General features: G+C 41.7%; 1 protein-coding gene and 1 pseudogene across 1 annotated transcript in view; both read left to right on the forward strand.

Moving 5' to 3' along the window:
• The window catches only part of CPNE4 (copine 4), a 335,322-nt gene that overhangs the window by 123,004 nt on the left and 188,965 nt on the right, over positions 1 to 23,353 (forward strand). The window lies entirely within an intron of this gene.
• Positions 18,883 to 19,358, forward strand: LOC140907393 (small ribosomal subunit protein uS19 pseudogene; annotated as a pseudogene).

Consider the following 23,353-nt stretch of genomic DNA (forward strand, 5'->3'; position numbering starts at 1 on the left):
TGTCGACTTTTCTTGTTTTCCCCATTTTAATGCTTTGTACTATTCAAATATCCTAATCATCCATTTTGAATAGATAAAAATGTATTTTGGACAGACACAAAAGCATTATTCTTTAGCCCACTAGTTTCCCCAACAGAAGAAGAAAAGTAATCAAATGCCAAATTCCTATTACGACAATGTATTGCTCTCTCAGTGGAAGCTCGGTTATAATGAGGGAAGGAGAAGGTATAAAGTGGTATTGAAAGCTTGCTATAGTTAACTGTTAGCAATTTGTGACCCGGGATGGCTTTTGGCATAAATGAGTCAGGGTGCTGTTCTTCATCTCCACTTCAGCTATTAGGACGGGTTTTCTTTTACTCACCCCAGTAGGAAGAAAACATAGAATTGCCAAGTGTCTCTCACCTCATGTGACCCTCAAATCTGCAGTTCTGCCCCATCTGCTCATTCCCATTGGATTCTCACATATCCCGCTAGGGCTATAAGGAGTCATGGATTCATAGGTTTTTCAGGCCAGCAGGGATGTTTATGATCATCTAGTCTGGATAACACAGGCCATAGAATTTTCACCAAATGATTCCTGCGGTAAGCCCATAACATCTGTCTGAGCTATACCATATCATTTAGAAAGACATCCAGTCATGATTTAAAGACTTCACATGATGGAGAATCTGCCATGTCTTCAGATGAGTTGTTCCAGTGGTAAATTACATCATTGTTAAAAATGTGCCCCTTATTTGCAGTCTGAATTTGTCTAGCTCCTACTTGTAAGCTTGTTTATGCCTTTGTCTGCTAGATTAAAGAGTCAGAAATCCTTATCCCATGTGTAGGTATTTGTAGACCATGATGAACTCACCTCTTAACCTTCTTTTGGATAAATTAAGTGTTCGGAGGTTCTTTAATGTCTCATGTTAAGGAAGCTTTTCCAGACCTTGCTCCATTCTTGTAGCTGTTTTTTGAACCCTCTCCAGTTCGTTAATAGCCTTTTTGAAATGGACACAGTATTCAAGGAATGGTCTCAGTACTACTGTATACAGAAGTAATTCTACCTCCCTACTTGATATTTATACAGCAGGGCTTCCCCTGCAATGTCTCTTACGGTCACCGCAGGGCCACTTTGTCAGGATGCCTCTGCTCTCTCAATTCCCCCACTGTCTTCCAGCCAGCATGAGGCAGTTCTCAGCAAAGGAGAGAGAGCACAGAGTTTCACAGTGGTGGTTAGCACTTTATTTCCTGAATAGACTTCATGGGAAATTCCTAACAGCAAAGGAAGCTAGTAAGTAACTGAAAGTAAAAGGAAGAAACAGGATATCATAGGGATTGAAGCAGAAGGGAAAATTCTGGGGCTTGAAGGTCAATGAGCAGGGCACCGGTTAAGGTGAAACAGCCGATTACAGAGAGTTTGAGGATTCTTTGGCTTTTTAAAAATTCAAATGAATACAAAATAAAGCACCTAGATAAACATAAAACACCCTCTGCACTGGATGCCTGTCCTGTAAATTAAACACATGCAAAATAATAAACCCTCTATCCCGAGGACAGGTTTCAGCCCACAGCTCAACAGTCTGAGAAACCAGAGAATCTTCCCCAGATATGCTAACAAACCTGTGTTTTGGCAAGCCAAGGATGGAGCGAGTTCCAGTGTTGAGGATGCCTGCAGCTGCTGCTGCTGCTGCTTCATACTGAGCGAGCTCCGAGTGAGCGTGCTCTACTGATCACACCACAGGCATATGAAATGGGTGGGGAGGCAATCTCTCACATAACCAGGTTCCAAAACACATGGAGTCGTATTTTTAAGAGTCCATCAAGAACAGTCAAGTTCAGGTTTTCGGAAGAGCTCATCTTCCAATTAGGGAGCAAAATTTACACTTGCACCGCTATCTGGCAAAAAGAAAAGGAGTACTTGTGGCACCTTAGAGACTAACCAATTTATTTGAGCATAAGCTTTCATGAACTACAGCTCACTTCATCGGATGCTGTAGCTCACAAAAGCTTATGCTCAAATAAATTGGTTAGTCTCTAAGGTGCCACAAGTACTCCTTTTCTTTTTGCGGATACAGACTAACACGGTTGCTACTCTGAAACTGCTATCTAGGTATTTGTCAATTTGATTCCAGGTTGGCTTTCAAATCCCTAATTTGGGTTTTATAGTTGGTTATTATTAAATGTTCTTTTATCACCCTAGCAACTCTGCCAACTTGAAATCTCGCTTGTCTTCCTCCCACTGACATGGAAATGTCAGTTCACTGCTCTATTTATCATTCCTGTTTGGATGGTCTCCCAGGATGTGTTCTCTGGAAACCAGCCAGGTCAGCCTGAGATGCTACAGCTGTTAAAATCGAAATGGATACTAACTAAAGTTCTCTTACCTTATACTGGTCTTACAGAAGGCCCATGCAGTGGGCTTAATTCTGAACTCTTAGGGATGAAATCTACCCATGTTTCTGACTTGGTGCACCAGAGGTGACGTGGCTGAGGAGGGGTACATTTGCATCCCCTATATGCAGTACAAAGGGTTTCTGCCTCATCCCTCTATAGTGCTAGTACACAGGCTATGATTAGAATAGGCCAGGCACAGGGCAAGGGAGGGCCCACTGGGTTCATGTGTCCACAGATCTCTTGGCCCCCAAAGCCCGTGTAAGTGAACCAGAGGGATTGCAACTGCTGGAATAGAAGCTCCAGGAGGTAACTGGACATGTAGCAGTCCTGCTCACTGGCCCGTCATGGATCTCACAAAATATGTTGCCTTTCTTAAAGCCCCAGATCCTGCAGTCATGTGAATCTCTGATGTTCATTAAAAATGTAAGTGTGTAGTCCTCATGGTTGTGGAGGAAAACTAAACCCTAAAGACTCAGAAAGCAAATAAAAAGAACTCTTAATTTAGTATTTTAAAAATAGCTCATGTTTTTAAAGCTAATCTCTTGATTTGGGTGTGGGGGTGGGAAGTCACTCAACCAAACTTTTCACAGGTGTTGTTAATTGTGTGTTCCACATTTTCTGGGTGCCCACCTTGAGATATTGACGTCTGATCTGCAGAAGTGCTGAGTGCTCACAGCTGCAATTGAAGTCAATGGGAATTGTGCTTTGACGGTATATGTAAAAAAATCAGGTCCCAGGTATCCCAAAATTAGTGGATACTTCTGACCTTAATTTCTTTATCTGTAAAATGGGCATAATAGATTTTCATCTCACAGGCATGTTGTGAAAATAATTCATGAATATCTGTGAAGTGCTCAGATACTCTAGCGATGAGCACCATAGAAAAGCCCAAGAGGAAATTAATAATTCTGTCTTCAGAGCAGGGTTTGAATAGTGTGCGGTAAATAAGGCCTGGGACCACACATAGAACAATGAGGATAAAATAAAATATCAAATAGCAGCTCAGTCAGGGAGCACCGTCCATTCTGTGCACTGAATGAGGCCAAAGTCCTCTATGTAATTAAAGACTGTTTCATAATACATTCACACCCGGAAGCAAAATTAAGGTTGCACAGGCGACTGTAATTCTTGATATAGCACCCTTAATAATGTTCTTTTAATATAGTGCTCTCTCGTGCTCTCTCTGTGTAATATAAAATATGTATGGCAGTGATATGTAATTACAGTTTCCAATAACACAATCAAACTTTTGGTTTTGACTGTTTTATTTAGTATGCTCCTATCTTATTTCCTTTTGGATGGGGAAAATGTTAAATTGACATCATATAAAATAGAAAACCTGGTATGAAAATAACCAGAAATTTGCAGCCTTAGCTATATTGGCCCTTGAGAAAGAGGACAAGGGAGATGATAATGCCATTCACTACAAAGCAGAGCAAAGTGAACATCAGAGCTCTCCTGACAAAACACTGTGCTTTCTGTACAAAAAGTGCTGACATTGGAAAGCCTGGAAGCTTATGTATCTGTGGAGGCAATATGAGGATTACATTATCTACCTTGCCCGCTATTATTAGATGTCTCTAATGTCCAAAAGCAAAAGTAAGGGGAAGCAGGGCAGGTAGTAGAGAGCCTCCTAATTCCACAACTTCCAATTCGTATTGGGAGCTGCCTTTTCTTATCAGGGAGCAGAATGTCATTTTGATTTTTCCTCCTCCTGAACCCAGGCAAAACTTCTGAAGTAAAAATATTCACCCCCTATTTAAAATGTTTTTGTTCTGAGTAAAAGGGATTTTTGAAATTTGTAGCAAGTTAATTTCAGATGAATTCGAATACATTATGGCAGGTGTTTTCAAAATTTTTCATAGTGTGGGTTACATCTTAATAGACAATTGACTTGTCTGCCCTCTTATCCATGAATCTGCTGATCTTTTCCTCTCACATTTGTGCTACATAACACACCTGTGACAAGTACAGCAATTGCTTAAAAGGAAAAGTAATATGAGGAAAGCATTTGTGTATTTTCAGCGGTTTTAAATATGATTTAGCAGCTGGAAAAGTGAGCTCTTTGCTAAACTGTGGTTCCCCCATCTCTTCATGTCATCATCCGTTGTTGGATGGCTGCTTGATTAAACATCATAACTCAGTTCTGGTATTTAATTCATTTTTGAAGGCTATGGTAGAGTGCACAGCAGCCCAGCAGAATTTAGCGTTTGTCATCTCACTGTTACCTTGTAGTTTGCCCCATCAGCTTGTTGCATCTACATATTGTGTCTCATCTTATAATCTATACCTCTTTAGATCAGGTAGCTTCTCATTGATATATCCCTGTTGATAGCCTTGCACCCATTCTGGATCAGGGCCTCTAAGCACTACTACAATACAAATAAAGAATAACCTCATCACTTACCAATTTTAGGACCATCCTAAAGTTGTAACAGCTGGCTCATTCAACTCAAGGTTTCTGACTATGCTTAAAGTTGACCTGGCTTGAGGAAAATAGCAAAGCTCTAGAGTCTACATAAAGATTGCTGTTACTTTTATTGTTACATGCACACTTAGCACATCAGTATATAGGTATGTCTCCTGTGACCCTCCCCTATGTTGTATGTCATGGGTCTCTACTGGATGGAATGCCATATCTGAACAAGTGTGTGTAATTGTCACTCTGCAGTGGCTGAAGTCTACAGAGGATATAAGCCCTCATAATTGTGCATTGGATACTGCAAGTAGTTATTGAGGTTTTCTTGAAGTTACTTTTCTCTGTCCAGAGCCATGTTTTAAATTTAACTTTGAATAGGATAAAAGCTTCCTCATATGTTGTCTTCTCTTTCTAAATACAGTAGCACCCCAGGGGTTCTGGAAAAAAATTGTATAGTGGGGGTGCTGAGAGCCACACAACCAAATTGTAAACCCTGTATATAATGGAAGCTAGGGGGTGTGGCAGCATCCCCTGCACCCCTAATTCCAGGACCTACGGTAGAAGTTCAGAGTTCCAAACACCTCGGGAATGAAGGCTGTTCGTAACTCTGAACAAAATACGATCATTGTTCTTTCAAAAGTTTACAAGTGAACATTTTGACTTAATACAGCTTTGAAATGTTACTACGCAGAAGAAAAATGCTGCTTTTTACCATCTTAATTTAAATGGGATAAACACAGAAACAGTTTCCTTTCTTTGTCAAATCTTTTTTTTTTAAACTTTCCATTAATTTTTTTTTAGTAGTTTAGGTTTAACACAGTACTGTGTTGCATTTGCCTTTTTGGAGGGGGGGGGGTGTCTCTGCTCTTGCTTGATTCCGTAATTCCAGTTCCAAATGAGGTGTGTGGTTGACTGGTCAGTATGTAACTCTAGTGTTTGTAATTCTGAGGTTCTACTGTACTGATTTTATGCAGTTATGCTGCAGGCTGCTACCAACTTTTGGATCTCACTAGGTCATAAAACCCCACAGTAATCCAGGTGAGGAAGTGATTAATGTTCTGCCCTGGAGATCGGAACCAAAGCCAGCCTTGCCCAGTAATGTGGAGCATGGGGGGAATGAAAGAGGAGGAAACAGGCTTCTGAGGCTGCTGCCCTGGCCAAACATTCTGGGGTGTGAGGGTGGTCTAGACTGTGGGCTGAGCAGTGTGAGGAGGAAACACAAATCTGGAGAGAGAGCTTGAGTTGAACTCTAAAAATCCAACTGTTATTTATTTGCTCTAAATATCCAACTCTAAATATCCAACTGTTATTTATTTGCATTGGTGTGCACGTAGAGGCCCCCAAGCAGGATTAGGGTCCTATAATGAGAGGTGCTGTGCAAACATGATCCCTACTCCCAATATCTTACATGTAATTTACAGAGCTGGCTTTAAAAAATAAACCTATTTTGTGAAAAAATTACAGTTATTTTTGCTAGGAAGTGTTAAAATGTTTGGTATTTTTCAATATTTTTGTGAATTATAAAATGTTGAAAATGTTATTAAATTTTTTCTTTTACTGAAAACCTTGTTTCAAACAAAGGAAAAGTATGAAAACCTTTTTTTTGTAAAGTGTAATTTTTTTTTAAATACATGAATGTTGTGTAGAAAAATAAAATAAAAAATTTCAATCACGTTGACGAATTCTCATGACATATTTTTTAAGTCAGTTGTTGAAGAAAATCCTTTTCATCTGAATTTTTTTGACCACCTTTGAAACAAAACACACACGTGAGTGACAAACGGAAAGGGAATGGAAGAACAAAGCTAAGGATGACAAGATAGCAGTTTGTCTGTTTGACAACCTTGTTGTTCAAAATAATCGTGTTTTTTGGAAAATAAATAAATTAAATCAATTATTCCAGACTGCTGGCTGACCTAGCCATTATTTGGTTAGCTGGTTTTGTTTTGTTTTGTTGGCATGATAGTGGAGCTGGGCCCTGTAGAGGAGAGACTGTAGTGGCTTCACATTTTAACTTATTGTGGGTGTTCTGTGGATAAGCAGAAGAGTGGGAGTAGTGTAGAAACGGCTTTTCAAAGCTAGCATTGCTCTCAGAATGAAAGAGGGGCTAGGAAATGCAATCAAAAATTGCACACAGATAAGTAGGGAGGGGTGAAGTTGTGTGAGTGAGGACACACACCTTGAAGGCTGGGGACAAGATGTAATAGAAAATGGAAAGCTAGTGGAGGGATTCATGGAGGGACAGTCAGAGCAATGGGCCAGGAAAATAATCCTTCCCTGTTTATGATTGGTTTTTCCTCTTTGGAAGGAAGTTACTTATCGTCCTTTCCATGGTTTAGTATTTTTGTCTTTTCCCCCCTTTGTAAGATTCACATCGAAGTCACATTTTAGATTCACTGATTTTATGTATCAATACCAAATTATCCAAACTTTGAAATACATGCTGTTCTTTTTAAGATGACCTACATTTCTTCAACCCTGATATCAAATCTGTATAGCACTGTATGTCAGAATGAAGGGAAAGAACCTGAAGAAGACTTTATGTAAAAATATTGATGGTACTCTATTGCGTATCTCATCCCATAAGTGAATAGCTTCTATTTAATGGAGAACGCTAAAACTTAAGCTAGTTTTTTATTTCTCATCCCCTGAGAAAGTTCAAATAATTTCGTTTTTGCTGACTTCAAAAATGGCTTATTGCTTTTGGGCACTCTTGCTAAATTACTCTAAACAGCAGTGGAGATTTCAAATTAACCTTTAAAACAAAAGCCTTCAAACTGATTTAGGAAATCTGGGACCCCTAGGGGCAGAGGCATTAAAATGTAGAACCCTTGTGATTAATGGAATGTAATCATATTTAGAGCAAAACATCTGTTTCTGTTAATTTACAAAAGGATATTTAAGGATTTTTACTCTTCAAATCTTGTCCTGTCCTTACCCTACACTACCTGTGTCATAACTCCATAAACTGTTTTCACCCAGATTATCTGGGGACACTTCCTCAGGACGGAGATGGGACAAAACAACATAAATAGAACAGAAAGAGAGGGAGTTGCAGGCTGCAGGAGTCATAAAATGTGACCACCTTAAGACTCCAATTGATGGTCTCTCTTCAAAGCTCAACTATCAGGAGGTCATGCTTTGCAAAGTCCTATGAAAGGGTAAACACAAATTGCAGAGATTGATGATGGCCAAGCAGACAGAGACAAGGTGGCTTTTGGGGGAAAGGGAGTTGAATCCCCAGCTTTCTAAGAGCCAGGGATCTGAGTCACTTGATGGCTATTGATTGTGTATTTGAACTAACTATATCCTCCTTTTGGTTTGCTATGCAGGGCTGACCTTACCATGAGGTGAACTGAGGCGGCCGCCTCAGGTGCCAGGCTGTGGGTGGGGGTGGGTGTGGGGTGCCACTAGGACCCAGAGTGTAGAAAATTGTGTCTGCTGCTGGTGCATATGTATTCTCTCTGCTCTAGATACACAGAGACGGTGGAGTGCTGTGCTGGAGGAAGGAGGGCACAAGAGACATAACAGGCAGGCAGGAGAAAAGGTGAGAGGGAATAACAGAAAGCAGCAGGAGCTGCAGGGAGAGAGAGGAGGAGGAGCCTCTTATGTACCTCTCTAGCACCCCCAGGAGCCTGGACTGATTAACACCGGCTTCTTAGGGAGCTTCCTGTTTCCTGCTGCTTCCCTGAACTCACTTAAGGAGAACAGGCAGTCAACTGAATTAGTAGGAGCAGGTGAGGTCCCTAAAACGCTGATCTCTTCCCTCACTCAGGCCCTGCTACCAGTCTGCTTATTTGTCCCCTTCAATTGAGTGTTGAGAGCCACTATAGCTGGAACAGAACAGCAGTCATGTGTGAAAGAAGAAAACATGCATTTTTTCTGGGACAGCATTTTCTGGGGCAGCATTCAGAAAAAGAAAGAAAGCAAAGGAAGCTTTTCTATTTAAGCAGGAAGGAGCTCTCCTGAGATACGTAGACACAAATGTTCACGGTGAGCCTTCTGGCCCCAGTGAGGATGTGAGTGGTGAGGAGATGCCTGATCTTCCAGTTAGTCAGAGTGCAGGTAACCTGGCAGCTACTGCAGCATCCATATCTCCATCTCAAATGGATGTAACCATGCACATTCCTGAAGAAAATTGTAGATCAGAGAAGAGTGTGGTGGAGGTGCAAGGAACAGCTGCTGCTGAGTTTAGTTCCTTAAATCTAGATGATCCAGGACTGTGGACCCAGTTGAGCAGTAGCCTGAGGGAGTTCCTTGTACTGCATGGGCCACAGCAAGTGAAAAACTTCATGTTTCCCAAAGACAATGAAAATAGAAGTTTCTATCCAACACATTACCTGGCGTGAAATCCCCAATGGTGATAAAGTGGAGAGGCCATGACTTATGTACTCAAAAACCCAGAATGCTGCATACTATTTTTATTGCAAACTCTTCCAGTCTAATGATCCAGGCACATTGGGTTCTACAGGAACAAAGGACTGGAAAAATCTGGCTAGAAATCTGACATGCCATGAGAAGGCAGCAAATCACCAGAGAGCATTCCACAGGTGGAAAGAGCTTGAGACGAGACTAAGGTTAAAGGTCACCATAGATGATCAGCATCAAGAGAAGATTGCATCAGAGTCTCTTTACTGGCAAAATGTTCTCAAAAGGCTCATTGCATTGAGAGAATGCTTGCTGCCCAAAACCTAGCACTGTGTGGCACTTCAGATCAGCTGTATGTGCCAAACGATGGAAACTTAAAACCTGGATTTGTGCTGGAAATGGCCCAACTTGGTTATCATACACATTGTAAGGAGAGTGATCACTTTAGATAAACTATTACCAGCAGGAGAGTGGGGTGGGGGGGAGGTATTTTTTCATGCTTTGTGTGTATAAAAAGATCTTCTACACTTTCCACAGTATGCATCTGATGAAGTGAGCTGTAGCTCACGAAAGCTTATGCTCAAATAAATTGGTTAGTCTCTAAGGTGCCACAAGTACTCCTTTTCTTCCTTAAGATTGTGGAGCTGATGGCTGAGTTTGATGCTGTTCACCAGGATTATCTAAGAAGAGTCACCACCCAAGAAATGTACACACCCCACTACCTTGGAAAAACAATTCAAAATAAGATCATACAGTTACTGGCAACAAAAGTCAAACAGAAGATTGTGGCAGATCTGAAGTCAGCAAGATATTACTCTGTTATTCTGGACTGCACACCTGACATCAGCCATTTGGAACAAATGACTTTAATGGTGCATTTTGTAACAACAACAGAACCTAGTGAAAATGCCCCTGCAATGGTGACTGTCAAAGAGCATTTTCTGGAATTTATTGACATTGATGATACTACAGGAGCTGGTATGAGAAATGTGCTTCTTAAAAAGCTGGAAGATAAGGGAATTGCGATAGCTGACATGAGAGGTCAGGGCTACGATAATGGTGCTAACATGAGAGAAAAGAACAGAGTAGTACAGACACGGATCTGAGAGTTAAACTCTCGAGCTCTTTTTGTCCCATGCAGTTCTCATTCATTGAACTTGGTGGTCAGTGATGCAGCATCAGCTTCTAGTGAGGCTGCTGAATTTTTTAATGTAATTCAAAGCAGCTATGTATTTTTTTCTGCATCCACTCATTGATGGGCAATTTTTGAAGCAACATATGGGAACATCTTCTCTGACACTGAAACCACTGAGTGCCACACGATGAGAAAGTCGAGTGGAGGGGATAAAGCCTATCAAACACCAAATTGGGAAGATAGATGATGCCATAGTTGCCATTATGGAAGATAATGCTATGACAGGAACTGTTCGTGGGAGAACAGTGGCAGAGGGAAATGGAATCACCAGAAACATACATAACTTTAAATTTCTATGTGGCTTAGTGTTGTGGCATGACATACTGTTTGAAATAACCATTGTAAGCAAGAGACTCCAAGGTGTTGACCTTGATATATCTGGAGCATTGGAACAACTGGACAAAGCAAAGTCATACCTAGTCTTACCGGTCAGATGAAGGATTTCAAAATGTTCTGAAGAGTGCACAGAAGTTGGCAGAGGAACTTCACACTGAACCTATTTTCCCACCCATTCAAGAATACAAGAGTCACTGAAGAAGAAGACATTTTGATTGCAAGGCATGGGATAATCCCATAAGATAGCCCAAACAACAATTCAAAGTTGAATTCTTTAACCAGGTGCTAGATTGTGCAATATAGTCAGTTGAAGAACATTTCATGCAGCTCAAGGATCACAGCAGTATATTTGGGATGTTGTATGATATTCAAAACCCCTCACTATACCTGAAGAAGACCTACACCAGCAATGCAGGGCAGTAGAGACAGTGTTGACACATGATGACATGCGCAATATTGATGCGAGTGATTTAGTGATGAACTGAAAGTCCTTTCAAGATACATTTCAGCAGGATCAACTCCAAAGACTGTTCTGGAATATATGTGCACAAATACGATGACCACCCTCTTTCCAAATGCTTTTGTTGCTCTGTGCATACGTCTACCGCTTCCTGTGCTGACAAAGGAGGCGCTGTTGTCATGATGAATAGGTCGGAATATGAACAAGAGGCTGCTCGGCAGCTCTCCAGCACCACTTTCTACAAGCCATTACCCTCTGATCCCACTGAGGGTTACCAAAAGAAACTATAGCATTTGCTCAAGAAACTCCCTGAAAAAGCACAAGAACAAATCCGCACAGACACACTCCTGGAACCCCGACCTGGGGTATTCTATCTGCTACCTAAGATCCATAAACCTGGAAATCCTGGACACCCCATCATCTCAGGCATTGGCACCCTGACAGCAGGATTGTCTGGCTATGTAGACTCCCTCCTTAGGCCCTACTCTACCAGCACTCCCAGCTATCATCGAGACACCACTGGCTTCCTGAGGAAACTACAATCCATCGGTGATCTTCCTGAAAACATCATTCTGGCCACTATGGATGTAGAAGCCCTCTACACCAACATTCCACACAAAGATGGACTACAAGCCGGCAGGAACAGTATCCCCGATAATGTCACGGCAAACCTGGTGGCTGAACTTTGTGACTTTGTCCTCACCCATAACTATTTCACATTTGGGGACAATGTATACCTTCAAATCAGCGGCACTGCTATGGGTACCCGCATGGCCCCACAGTATGCCAACATTTTTATAGTGACTTAGAACAATACTTCCTCAGCTCTCGTCCCCTAATGCCCCTACTCTACTTGCACTACATTGACGACATCTTCATCATCTGGACCCATGGAAAAGAAGCCCTTGAGGAATTCCACCATGATTTCCATCCCACCATCAACCTCAGCCTGGTCCAGTCCACACAAGAGATCCACTTCCTGGACACTACGGCGCTAATAAGCGATGGTCACATAAACACCACCCTATACTAGAAACCTACTGACTGCTATTCCTATCTACATGCCTCCAGCTTTCACCCAGTCCACACCACACGATCCATCGTCTACAGCCAAGCTCTACGATACAACCGCATTTGCTCCAACCCCTCAAACAGAGACAAACACCTACAAGATCTCTATCAAGCATTCTTACAACTACAATACCCACCTGCTGAAGTGAAGAAACAAATTGACAGAGCCAGAAGAGTACCCAGAAGTAATCCACTACAGGACAGGCCCAACAAAGATAATAACAGAACGCCACTAGCCATCACCTACAGCCCCCCTCTCCAATGCATCATCAAGGATCTACAACCTATCCTGAAGGACGACCCATCGCTCTCACAAATCTTGGGAGACAGGCCAGTCCTTGCCTACAGACAGCCCCCCAACCTGAAGCAAATACTCAGCAGCAACCACACACCACACAACAGAACCACTAACCCAGGAACCTATCCTTCCAACAAAGCCCATTGCCAACTGTGTCCACATATCTATTCAGGGGACACCATCATAGGTCCTAATCACATAGCCACACTATCAGAGGCTCGTTCACCTGCACATCTACCAATGTGATATATGCCATGAATGCCCCTCTGTGCCAGCAATGCCCCTCTGCCATGTACATTGGTCAAACTGGACAGTCTCTACGTAAAAGAATAAATGGACACAAATCAGATGTCAAGAATTATAACATTCATAAACCAGTCTGAGAACACTTCAGTCTCTCTGGTCACTCGATTACAGACCTAAAGGTCGCAATATTAAAACAAAAAGACTTCAAAAACAGACTCCAACGAGAGATTGCTGAATTGGAATTAATTTGCAAACTGGATACAATTAACTTAGGCTTGAATAGAGACTGGGAATGGATGGAGAGGCTGGTCGGCCTTGCAACCATTTCAATAGAGCATGAGCTGGCCTAGACTGTGGACCTTCAGCAGGAAGCAGTTCAAATTTTTGCAACCAAGAAGGCCCGGAAAGCACCACTTTGATTATTCAAACAGATAAAAATGTCAGTGTTTACTATGTAGACAAGAAAACTTTCAAATGCCTGAACAGCAAATGTAAGTTAAGTGTTACTTAACATTTTTGAACAAGGCATTTTAAGTTGTTAGTTCTCCTTTATTGGGGTAAGTAGCAGAGCAGTACCATGAGAAGAGTAGAACAGGAAGAAGGCAGAATTGAGACCTTTCAAAGTTTTGGCCCAAGTGAGGGGACATCGGGGCGTCATTCGAGCTCCTTGCCTCAGGTGCCAAAATGTTGTGGGCCCGGCCTGTTGCTATGGCATTGTTTTGTTATATTTTCTTAAAGATTATTATTGCCATACCCACTCATTACTAATGAAACAGGTTTGGGCATATTATACCATAATACACATACAAATCTCTATCTGAAAGAGAGGGAGAATCTATTTATTAAAGAGGAAGTGATTGTCATAGACCTGGTAGTGTCTCATACTATTAGTCAAAGACACTGCTCATAAATCACAGCTGTTCCAACCCACGGGCCATGAGAAAACACATGTAACAGAGTGACATTATGAACTTATGTTCATCCCATCGTGCACTTGTGCATCTGTTATGTAGTTGGGAATTTCTTACTAGGAATTAGGAGGAGACATAGGTGAGCATTGATATCTAACTGATCACAAGTGTGGAATTATTAACAAGGGAGACATTAAAGTAGTTGAGCATTAGCATCACCATGATTGAACCCATGTACAGTAACTTGATGTAGGCTCATACTACTATGCCTACCATTCATGTACTGGCCACAGAGTGGTGCTAGAATCTGGACTTGTTTCCTCTTCTTGGTTTAAGGGTTTTTCTTTTCGTTTGTAGGCAATTTTGGTTTCATTGATCTTTTACCCAGATGGCAGAATCACTAATGATAAGTGAGAGAGATCTTGGATAATAAATTGTCATGAAATCTCTTTATGTCATGCTTTATGTCATGAACTATTGTTCACTTGTTTAGTGTTTTGTATTTTAGGGTCTCAGTATTTGAATAGCCAAGGTGACTGACATTGAAAAATCAACAACGTTGTCTAACAGAAACAATAACTTTCTGCTCTAAGGATAGCTGATAAATGTGGTATTTTAGCAGGGTTGACAAATGCTGACTTTTTAATGGTAACCTCTATAAGTGTATTCTATTCTATATAAACTATCATAAAATATTTATTATAAAAGCAAAGAAATGCTGATTGTGGCACAAATAGCATAAATGAACAAGCATCTCACACATTTTCTAAGTACTTATATGGCAGGATAGGCAACTTTAAGTAGAAGGCTACAAAATCCACTAAAACTCTTTGGCTGGCCATACATTTTTCGTTTAAAGGCTCCAGGATGCAGCGGAAGAGGTTGCAGGTGAGGAAGATGCCCTGGGGCATTTCACCTGTCTGCTGCTGCTGTGAGAACATGCACCAGAGTAGCAAATCCTGCACTGACACCATCATGCCACACACTGCATCACATATACCTGCCCGCCCACGTTTGACTCCACAATCTCCAGGAAGGTGGATGAGCCTGCACCCCCCAACTCTGCTCCTGTCCTAGTTTGGTAATTCCTGGGTGCTGTCCAGCTATGGTGACCAGGTGTCCTGTTTTTAAAGGGACAGTCCCGTTTTTGGGGACTTTTTCTTCTATAGGCGTCTATTACCCCTCACCTCCTGTCCCATTTTTTCACAGTTGCTATCTGGTCACCCTATGTCCAGCAGGGCCATCTAGGGTAAGCCCACTGCAACCGGGGAGCTGTTGCCTCCTGCTTTTACTCCAGCAGGTGTCAGCGAGCAGGCTTCTCTCCTCTTCCAGGTGATGAGAAGAGCCACCTCTCGCCCCCTTTCACCATCTTCTGCTCCACGCTGACAGAGCCTCTTGCCCCTTCCCTCATGCCAGGCACTTGCAGAGGTGCTACTTCTCCTCCATCGCCTCTTCCCCAGTTCTTGGTGCTAGCAGAGCCACCTCCTCTCAAGCTCAGATTTGGAACAAAATAATCCTTCCTTGTTTATGATCATTTTTTTCTCTTTGGAAGGAAGTTACTTATCGTCCTTTCCATGGTTTAGTATTTTTGTCTTTTCCCCCCCTTTGTAAGATTTGCAACACCAAAGTCTCATTTTCAAAAGTGATTTAGGCACTGAGGAGTCAAAAATCTCATTGACAGTCAATGGGATTTAGGCTGCCAAGTGCCTAAAGCAGTTAGACCCTGCAACGCTGAGTGTAGCTAATACCGTTAAAAATCTGGGCTGAGAAGTTTATCTCTGTCTGTTTACTCTCTGAAAGACACTGGAGAATTCTTTGCCATCGAGCCTATGCAGGGGCCAATCCTCAGCTGGTATAAATTGTCATAGCGCTATGGAGGTCAATAATATCGGTGTCCCATAGTATCAGCAAAGTTACAGAACAGTATGAGCAGTTATTTCATTAGGCCATAAAGTAGCTAACTTCTAACCCAATTTTCTTGAACTGCTTCTCATCAGAAAAAGGAATTCTGATAAACATTTTAAATATTTGCTGACAGGACTTTGTTTATGAAGTCTCACTTTTAAATTGAATGCAAATAAGTGGCTAATTGCAGCAACTCGTGTTATTCTTAGATCTGCTTGACAGGCAAGTTGACAGAAACCTCAGCTAGCCCCACGCTTCCTCATCACATCCAGTATCCTGCTGGGGAACCTCAGTCACTTGTCTTCATAGGAATGGGCCAATTAATGTCTGATCTCTTTCCTTTCTCAGAGAAAATGGCTGATGCAGGCAGGGGGAAATTTTAACATTTAAACCTTCTCAGACAAGAAGTTATAAAAAAGAACAGAAATACAATATTAACTTGCCTCAAAATAAAAAAAAATTTACTTTTTGGGGGCGTGATGGACTTTTTTTGATCACTAATATATTCAGCTTGTATTGGAGTCATGGTGCTATTTTCATTACACGACACTCTTGTAGAAAGCAGAATCTCTAGTTCAGTGCTCCCTGGTGGCTGAGCATTTGGTTCATTCGGACACTCACCTGTTGTCCATGTCAGAGGAAGCTTTTCTACCTGCTTTTAATTAGACCGTAATGTGGCAATCCCTGGGTGCGCCCACAACTGCTGACTTCACAAGGAGTTACAAAGGCACATGGATTGCTGGATCAGGCCTTAGCTCTGAGTAAAAGATAAGCACTGTCTCTCACCCCGTGCTTGTGTCAGGCTGTGATAAAGATCTCCCCCCTTCCCCTCCATTCAGGAAAGCACTCAGGCATGTACTTAAATTGCACTAAGTGCTTTCCTGAATTAGGATCCAGCTGAGTTCTCCAGTCTAAAGAGAGAGAATTTTGGTGTGGTATTAAATGTACTAGAATTTAGATTCTTCGTAGAAGGCACTTTTCCTTCAAGGGAAATTGCTCAGCAGGCAGTGAATACAGTTCACATTTTGAGGCATAAAATGTCTCTGATTTATAAGGTGGTGTAAAAGCTACTACAGTGTTTTGGACAATGACAGTGGAATATTGTGAGGTTTTTTTGTTGTTTAATAAGGGCCTCTTGTCTGAACAGATCACCCAGAGTCGATTGCCTCAGAAATGCTTTCTCGCCCTGCAGCTGAGCATGTGTCTTTCTGTTTTTCTTTCCTTGCCAAGGACCATTTCTCTGTATCTATCCCCAGCTCTGTTGCGTCTTTCTCATCTGCCAGAGACTCTAATCAGTTCTTTGGTCCTCTACTCACTTTAAGGCCATTACTCCTGTGCTCACGCCTTTTCTTCCTATTTCAAGCAGTCTCTTCTCCTCCAGGCCCCTGTCTTTTGTCTGGACTTTCTCTCCACAGCTGCAATCACCACTCTTCATTAATTTGCACCTTACTGCCTGATACTGCCTCTCAAAATTACAACCTACTAGTAGGGTTCCTATTGCTTACTCCTTACTGATGCTCTGTCTCCTCCTTCTATTTTCACATAACTCATCCCACTGGCTACTGGAGAGGGTGAGCGATGTTACTCAAATAACCCCAGCTTTCTTGCATCCAGCCATATAATGCACTGCAGTAACTGGATCTCGTATCTGAAAAGGTTTGATTGCATCTTTAAGGCTTGACCTAATCCAGAGTTCTGCTGACAAATCATTTCTACTTTACTTGTTTCTTCTATTATGACAGCTTCTTGGCTTCCAATTATAAGTCTTTTTAAGATAGTAACATTATAATAATTGTCTTGAGAAGTGAAGTTATTTTTGCATTTGTTTATAGCGCCATGGTGATTCCATTGCTCAGCCTGATTTGTGACTGTTTTCAGTGCAATATAGAGGGCTAAATTCTGATCCCATTTACACTGATATTAAATGTGGAGTAAATCCATTGACTTCAGTGCCCTAACTCCGGATTTACATCTGAGCTTTACTATTTCTAAAAAAATTAATTGCCTGCAGCTTAGTCTTAATGAAAACTTACAGGGACGATTCTACCATTTCAGAGTTCTGAACTGAATAGTAGTTTTCAACTAAAAGGGTTATTTTGGAATTCTTTGCAGAGTTAACCAATGTTTCTTAGTTCCCAAGATCAGCACTACAAACAATATGCAAAAATATTTGTACACAACAATTACTTGAGGAAGTTATATCCTGAAAGAGTATGACATTTTGGCTGTGTTAATTCCCCTAAATGTCCTGTATTTGTTTTTTGCAGTGTTGTAGCCGTGTTGGTCCCAGGATATTAGAGAGACAAGGTGGGTGAGGTAATATCTTTTATTGAACCAGCTTCTGTTGGTGAGAGAGACAAGCTTTCTAGCTTACACAGAGCTCTTCTTCAGGTCTGGGAAAGGTACTCAGTGTCACAGCTAAATATAAGGTGGAACAGATTGTTTAGCATAAGTAGTTATTTGTTTCATCCTTATGCTGAAGGTTTCCTTAATGTAATTATTTTCTTCAGTAGGTTTAATGTAACATAGACCAGCTATATTCTTCATGGTATAAAAACCTACTCAGATAAACCCTCAGAATTTTGTAATGAGAAGTACAGGAGAAAATATGCCTTCTTGAGGGTGGAGTGCGGGGGTTGGGGTGGGGGTTAGAGTAGCCTGGAATCTTTGTGGAGCTTATGTTTTATCCTCCTGTTGCTCTAGAAACATCTGCATGGGGTGTGAGGCCCCTGTGGGCCTCTCTATGATGCACCCTTAGCCACCCATGCTGCCACAGGTTTTGCCACCTACCTCTTTGAGGGGGCTAGTAGGTGTGGAGCTTGGAGCAACATTAAGTTTCAAGTGGATTCCGCTAGGTCTTTAGAAGATCCTGCCATGAAGAGCGGCTTCACTTTCCCCAGTATGCCTTAACTCCATTGTAATCGTGTGAGAGGGCTTCTTCTGTTGACTCTAGGGAGAGAGGGAGAATGTAGCAGGGGATTCGGTACCTTGCCCCTTTTTTGCCGGTTTTTGCTTGACTCTGCCCATATAAAGAGCGGGAAGCACTGAGCCCCCACTTACTACATATTAAGAGAACCAAAATAGTCTTGCAACCTCGGTATTGTCAAAGAGTAGGCCACAGCTTTCTTGTGAAGAGAGAGACACAATGGGTTTTATTCTTTGATCATTGCATGGATTAACAATAGTGGGAGCAGCCCATATAAATCCTACTGCGTTATCAAGATAAGAGGCTCCCTTTGAGTTTGTTCTTCTGTTTAGCTTCCACCATCTTGGTTGCGTCTATTCGGAAGGAGACGCAGCCAAGATGGCGGAAGTTGAACAGAAGAAGAAACAGACCTTTAGGAAATTCACCTACAGAGGTGTTGATCTGGATCAGCTCCTTGATATGTCCTACGAGCAGCTGATGCAGCTGTACAGTGCTCGCCAGCGCAGGCGTCTGAACCGCGGCCTGCGTCGTACGCAGCATTCCCTACTGAAGCGCCTTCGCAAGGCCAAGAAGGAGGCCCCTCCCATGGAGAAGCCAGAGGTAGTCAAAACTCACCTGCACGACATGATCATCCTCCCCGAGATGGTGAGCATTGTTGGCAATGTTGGCGTATACAGCATTGTTGGCGTATACAACGACAAAACCTTCAACCAGGTGGAAATCAAGCCCGAGATGATTGGCCACTACCTGGGTGAGTTGTCCATCACTTACAAGCCAGTGAAACACGGCAGACCTGGTATCAGTGCCACCCAATCATCTAGGTTCATTCCTCTGAAGTAAATGATGCTTCGGGGAAATGTTTCCCTTTGAGTTTGTTTAGCTAAGAATCCGATGCAAATAATGAACTTTCATATTCCATGAAAAATAAGGTTGTCCGCTCTGAACATCCCTGAACCAAAGTCGATTTGAAATCTGTATCAACGTTCTACAGCTTGCACCTGTCCTTAATGGAATGCAATGAAAGTAACATTTCCACATACTGTTTTGAGTGTGGATAAGTACCAGATGATACAGGGGAAAAAAAATCACTAAACAAACTATTAAAGTGCAGAATTTCAGAATGTTCTCTGGTGGTCCAATCGCATCTAAAAGCCAGTGATAGGCATGTGGTTGAAACCATGAGGCATACTTTGAAAATATGCTTCTCAGAGTGCTTTGCTTATCACATTGAGACAACTGTACATATCAGTCACCTTTTGTCTTACATTTTCAGTTCTGTACCTTCAAAAAAAATAACCCCAATCTCATAGAAGTCTTAGTTCACCTGCCATCAAGTCATTCTTTTGTGTCAAAAAAATTATAACCTCCCTCATTAATGAGCTTATTCCTTATCACTTGAAAAAGTTAATTTCTATTGTCTTTGTCTAAAAATAGTGCAAGCCTGCTTTGAAATTTTGGAAAATGTATAAATGTAATAATTTAAAAATAGGCTTTGAAAATTCATTTTCTCTTTTGGCAATGTTGGTTGCCATGGAGTTCAAGTAATAGGTTGTGATGTTTAACACTGAATTAATTACTACTTCTCACTCACAGAGAACATCTAATTATACATATTCATGAAGAACTGTGTTTGGCGTTCCTCAGGGAGAAAATATCCCTTTTTTTAATAAAGTCTATACATACATTTGGGACTGGAATGGGTCTGATGCATGCATATCTTTCTATAACACTTTTTTAGGTGTTAAATTGTTTCCATAGTGTGTTTAACAAAGTGTGTAGTTTTAAAATTAATCTATCTTAGCTGAACTGGTTTGTGTTATGGTCACTTACAATTAACAGAATTGAAATTGTCCATCCTTTAAAAATATTCCTATATATGTATATATGTGTAAACCTTCTGCCAGGTGGAGCCAGCAGCAACAAGGGCTGGGTTCAGTGTCTAGGGGTTCCTTTTCAACAATACAACACAAAACCATCTTGAGCCCCCACCCAGTGACCTGGGACAATTACATACCACCCTCTGGGCACCTCTAAGAGGCAATACTTCCCCTCTTGCAAGCACAGAGTCTGAGTGTAGCAAAAACTTAATAAAAGGAGGGAAGTAACTCAGCATTAAATTGGGAAAACACCACAACTAGGGTTCATAAACATAAACCATGAGCAAAAGACCCACCCCCAAGAATGTTGGGCAGTGTCCTTTTCCCCTCAGGGTCTTAAGTCCAGCAACCCAAAAGTCCCTTTAACCTCCTGTCCCTTCTCTGCACCCCACTCACAGTTGCTGTCCTTGGCCAGTGCAGCCAAAAGGTTCATCCGCAGAGTTCACCTCCCACCCTGGGTGGAAGTGGGGGTAAGGAGGCACCGTACACGCTCTGCTGCTTGGGCACTCTCTCGTTGTCCCGCCAGCCGATTGCCACGCCTCTGCGGGGCTCTGCTCTGGCCCTCTCTGTCAGCCCGCCACTTGCCAAGATGTCTTCAGGGCTCACCATCGAACATAGCTCTCAGTGATTTCAGCTGTTAGTGGGGGAGCCTCACTGCTGGTGCACACTGGGTGGTCTCTTGCAATAGAGACACTGTCCCAAAGTAGTTCTAATACCTAGACCTAGGTATCAGAGCTCTCAGGTCCAGATTTTCAGCTTGATTTATGTCAGTTGGGTATTTGACTCGCAGTTCTGCAAGTAAGTTATTGTATATTTGCTAGTTCTGCAAAGCTTTACAGTCCTGAAACCTTTAATTTAATGAGTAGTTTATAATCAGACCTGGCACTGAAAGCTATTCATCTAATAAGTAAGTCTCCAATTTAGGAAAGCATATCTACGCTGCAACTGCACTGACCCAGAGCTTGGACCCACAGGCCCAGAACCCTGCAGGGCTGGAGGGTCTGAGTTTGAGTGAAGCCAGGACCCAGGGTCCGAGCCCTATTTCTTTGCAGTGTGGCCACAGCCCCACTTGACTCAAGTCCTTGGAGTCATCCACAAGTATCCCACAATTCCATGGGACAACTTCCTTGATCCTCTCTATCCCAACAATCTGCAACCCTCTCTATTGAAAATGGAAGCCTCCCTCCACCCCACCCGACCTGGCCAACAGCAGCAGCTCAGGTCAGTATTAACCCATAAAATATAATGTAGATGCTCAAGCCCGGGGTTCCCTAATATGAGTCAGCTGACTTGAGGCTCTAGGCTGAAATGCCGCCCCTGGCATTGTGCCGCCCCACGCACATGCTTGCTCTGCTGGTGTTTGGAGCCGGTCCTGCTTGAGTCCCACTAACCCTGGGCTTAAATTGCAGTATAGACATACCTTAAAGAGTTGCATGATCTGGCTCTTCATCTTACTCTGTGAAACTATCCCAGAAGATACAGCCAAAATAGTCCTGATTAGTCATGGCTTTCATTTTAGTTTTGTTTTGAAACACGATCTTAAATTAAAGTGAAGATTTTTAACAAATGTCCTGATGATTGCAGTACTTTTGCACATGACTATCTTATGCAAATAGGATCTGATCTTCTGCCATTGAAGTTTATAGCAAAGTGCCGATTGACCTCAGTGGTACAAGAGCAAGTCGTTGATGAGTCTGTTTCCCCCTCAGTAAAAATACGGTTGTCTCCCATTGGCATTAATGGGACTTACACATGTATGTCAAGGGGAGAATGTGGTCCCTTACCCTTTTTATCTCAGCTGATAAGACATTTTTAGGTTTTTTTTTTAAAAGAAAATGGTTATTTTAGAAACTATTCTTTCTTTGATTGCCATGTACTGTCTGTATAACATTCTACTGGTAATGTTAATATCAAATTCATCCAGGGATTTGGTGGAGATAAGCTGGAAACAGTTCTAGACAAAACTGAAGTAAATTATTTGAATCTGTTTGATAAACATTGCCCATGGAGAGATTTTGTGAAAACCAAAGGGATTGAGTATTGCTGTAATTAACTAGGAATGATGAGATTTGAAATCTCTGGTGAATTTTCTGCCATCAGCAGTGTGTTCCCCTTCCTAATAATGATAAGCTGTACTATCTTTTTTTATATTAAAAGTCATAATAGTGAATAAACAAAGGCAGGGATTTCATGAATGTCTGAACTTTTTCTATCTGTCCACACTCAGTCTTTCAAATTCTGTCCATTGATGTGTATCTCTTCAAGTTAATGAGATCTGCATTACCCATGCCTGTACATCCAAGGACAGAATTTGGACAATCTTTTTTTCTTTCTTTATCTTCCTGCACCCCCAGGTGCATAGGGCGGCCACCAGTTTCTACCATTTATTTCAGTCTTGTGCTGGTCTGTTCAGGCTTCTGAGTGTCATGTCAATGGATTTGACTTCTTTCTCTATTGTTCTGCATAATGTTTCTCTAGGTTTGCCCTCTTTTTCTTTTTCCAGGTAGTGTCCCTATTATCACTTGCTATGGAAGTCATGTTGGTAACATCCTTAAAGCATGTCCCAAATATGTCCATCATCATCATCTTACCATGTTTGATGCATTAGGTTGGTTTGCTCTCCTTAAAATTTCTGATGTTGAAATAAATTATTTTAGATGAATTCAGAAAATCTTTTGCAAGCATTTACTTCAGAATGAGTTCATCTTCTTAACAATTTCTGTTATAGATTTCCATGACGCTGCTCCATAAAAGACAGACATGATGCTGGTGTAAAATGTTCACGTTTTAGTATCCGTGCCAGTCATGCTATTTTTCCAAATCTTTTCAAGTTTATGAAAGTTGTTTGCTTGCCTTTAGTTGTCTCTACAAACCATTGGCTGATGTTGTCACCATCTCTGATGGCACATCTGGCATTAGCATATAGATCCTTGATGATTCTAATTATTTTTCTTCGTATTTCTTG

This window comes from Lepidochelys kempii, chromosome 2, assembly GCF_965140285.1.
Source record: "Lepidochelys kempii isolate rLepKem1 chromosome 2, rLepKem1.hap1, whole genome shotgun sequence".
NCBI classification, from domain to species: domain Eukaryota; kingdom Metazoa; phylum Chordata; order Testudines; family Cheloniidae; genus Lepidochelys; species Lepidochelys kempii.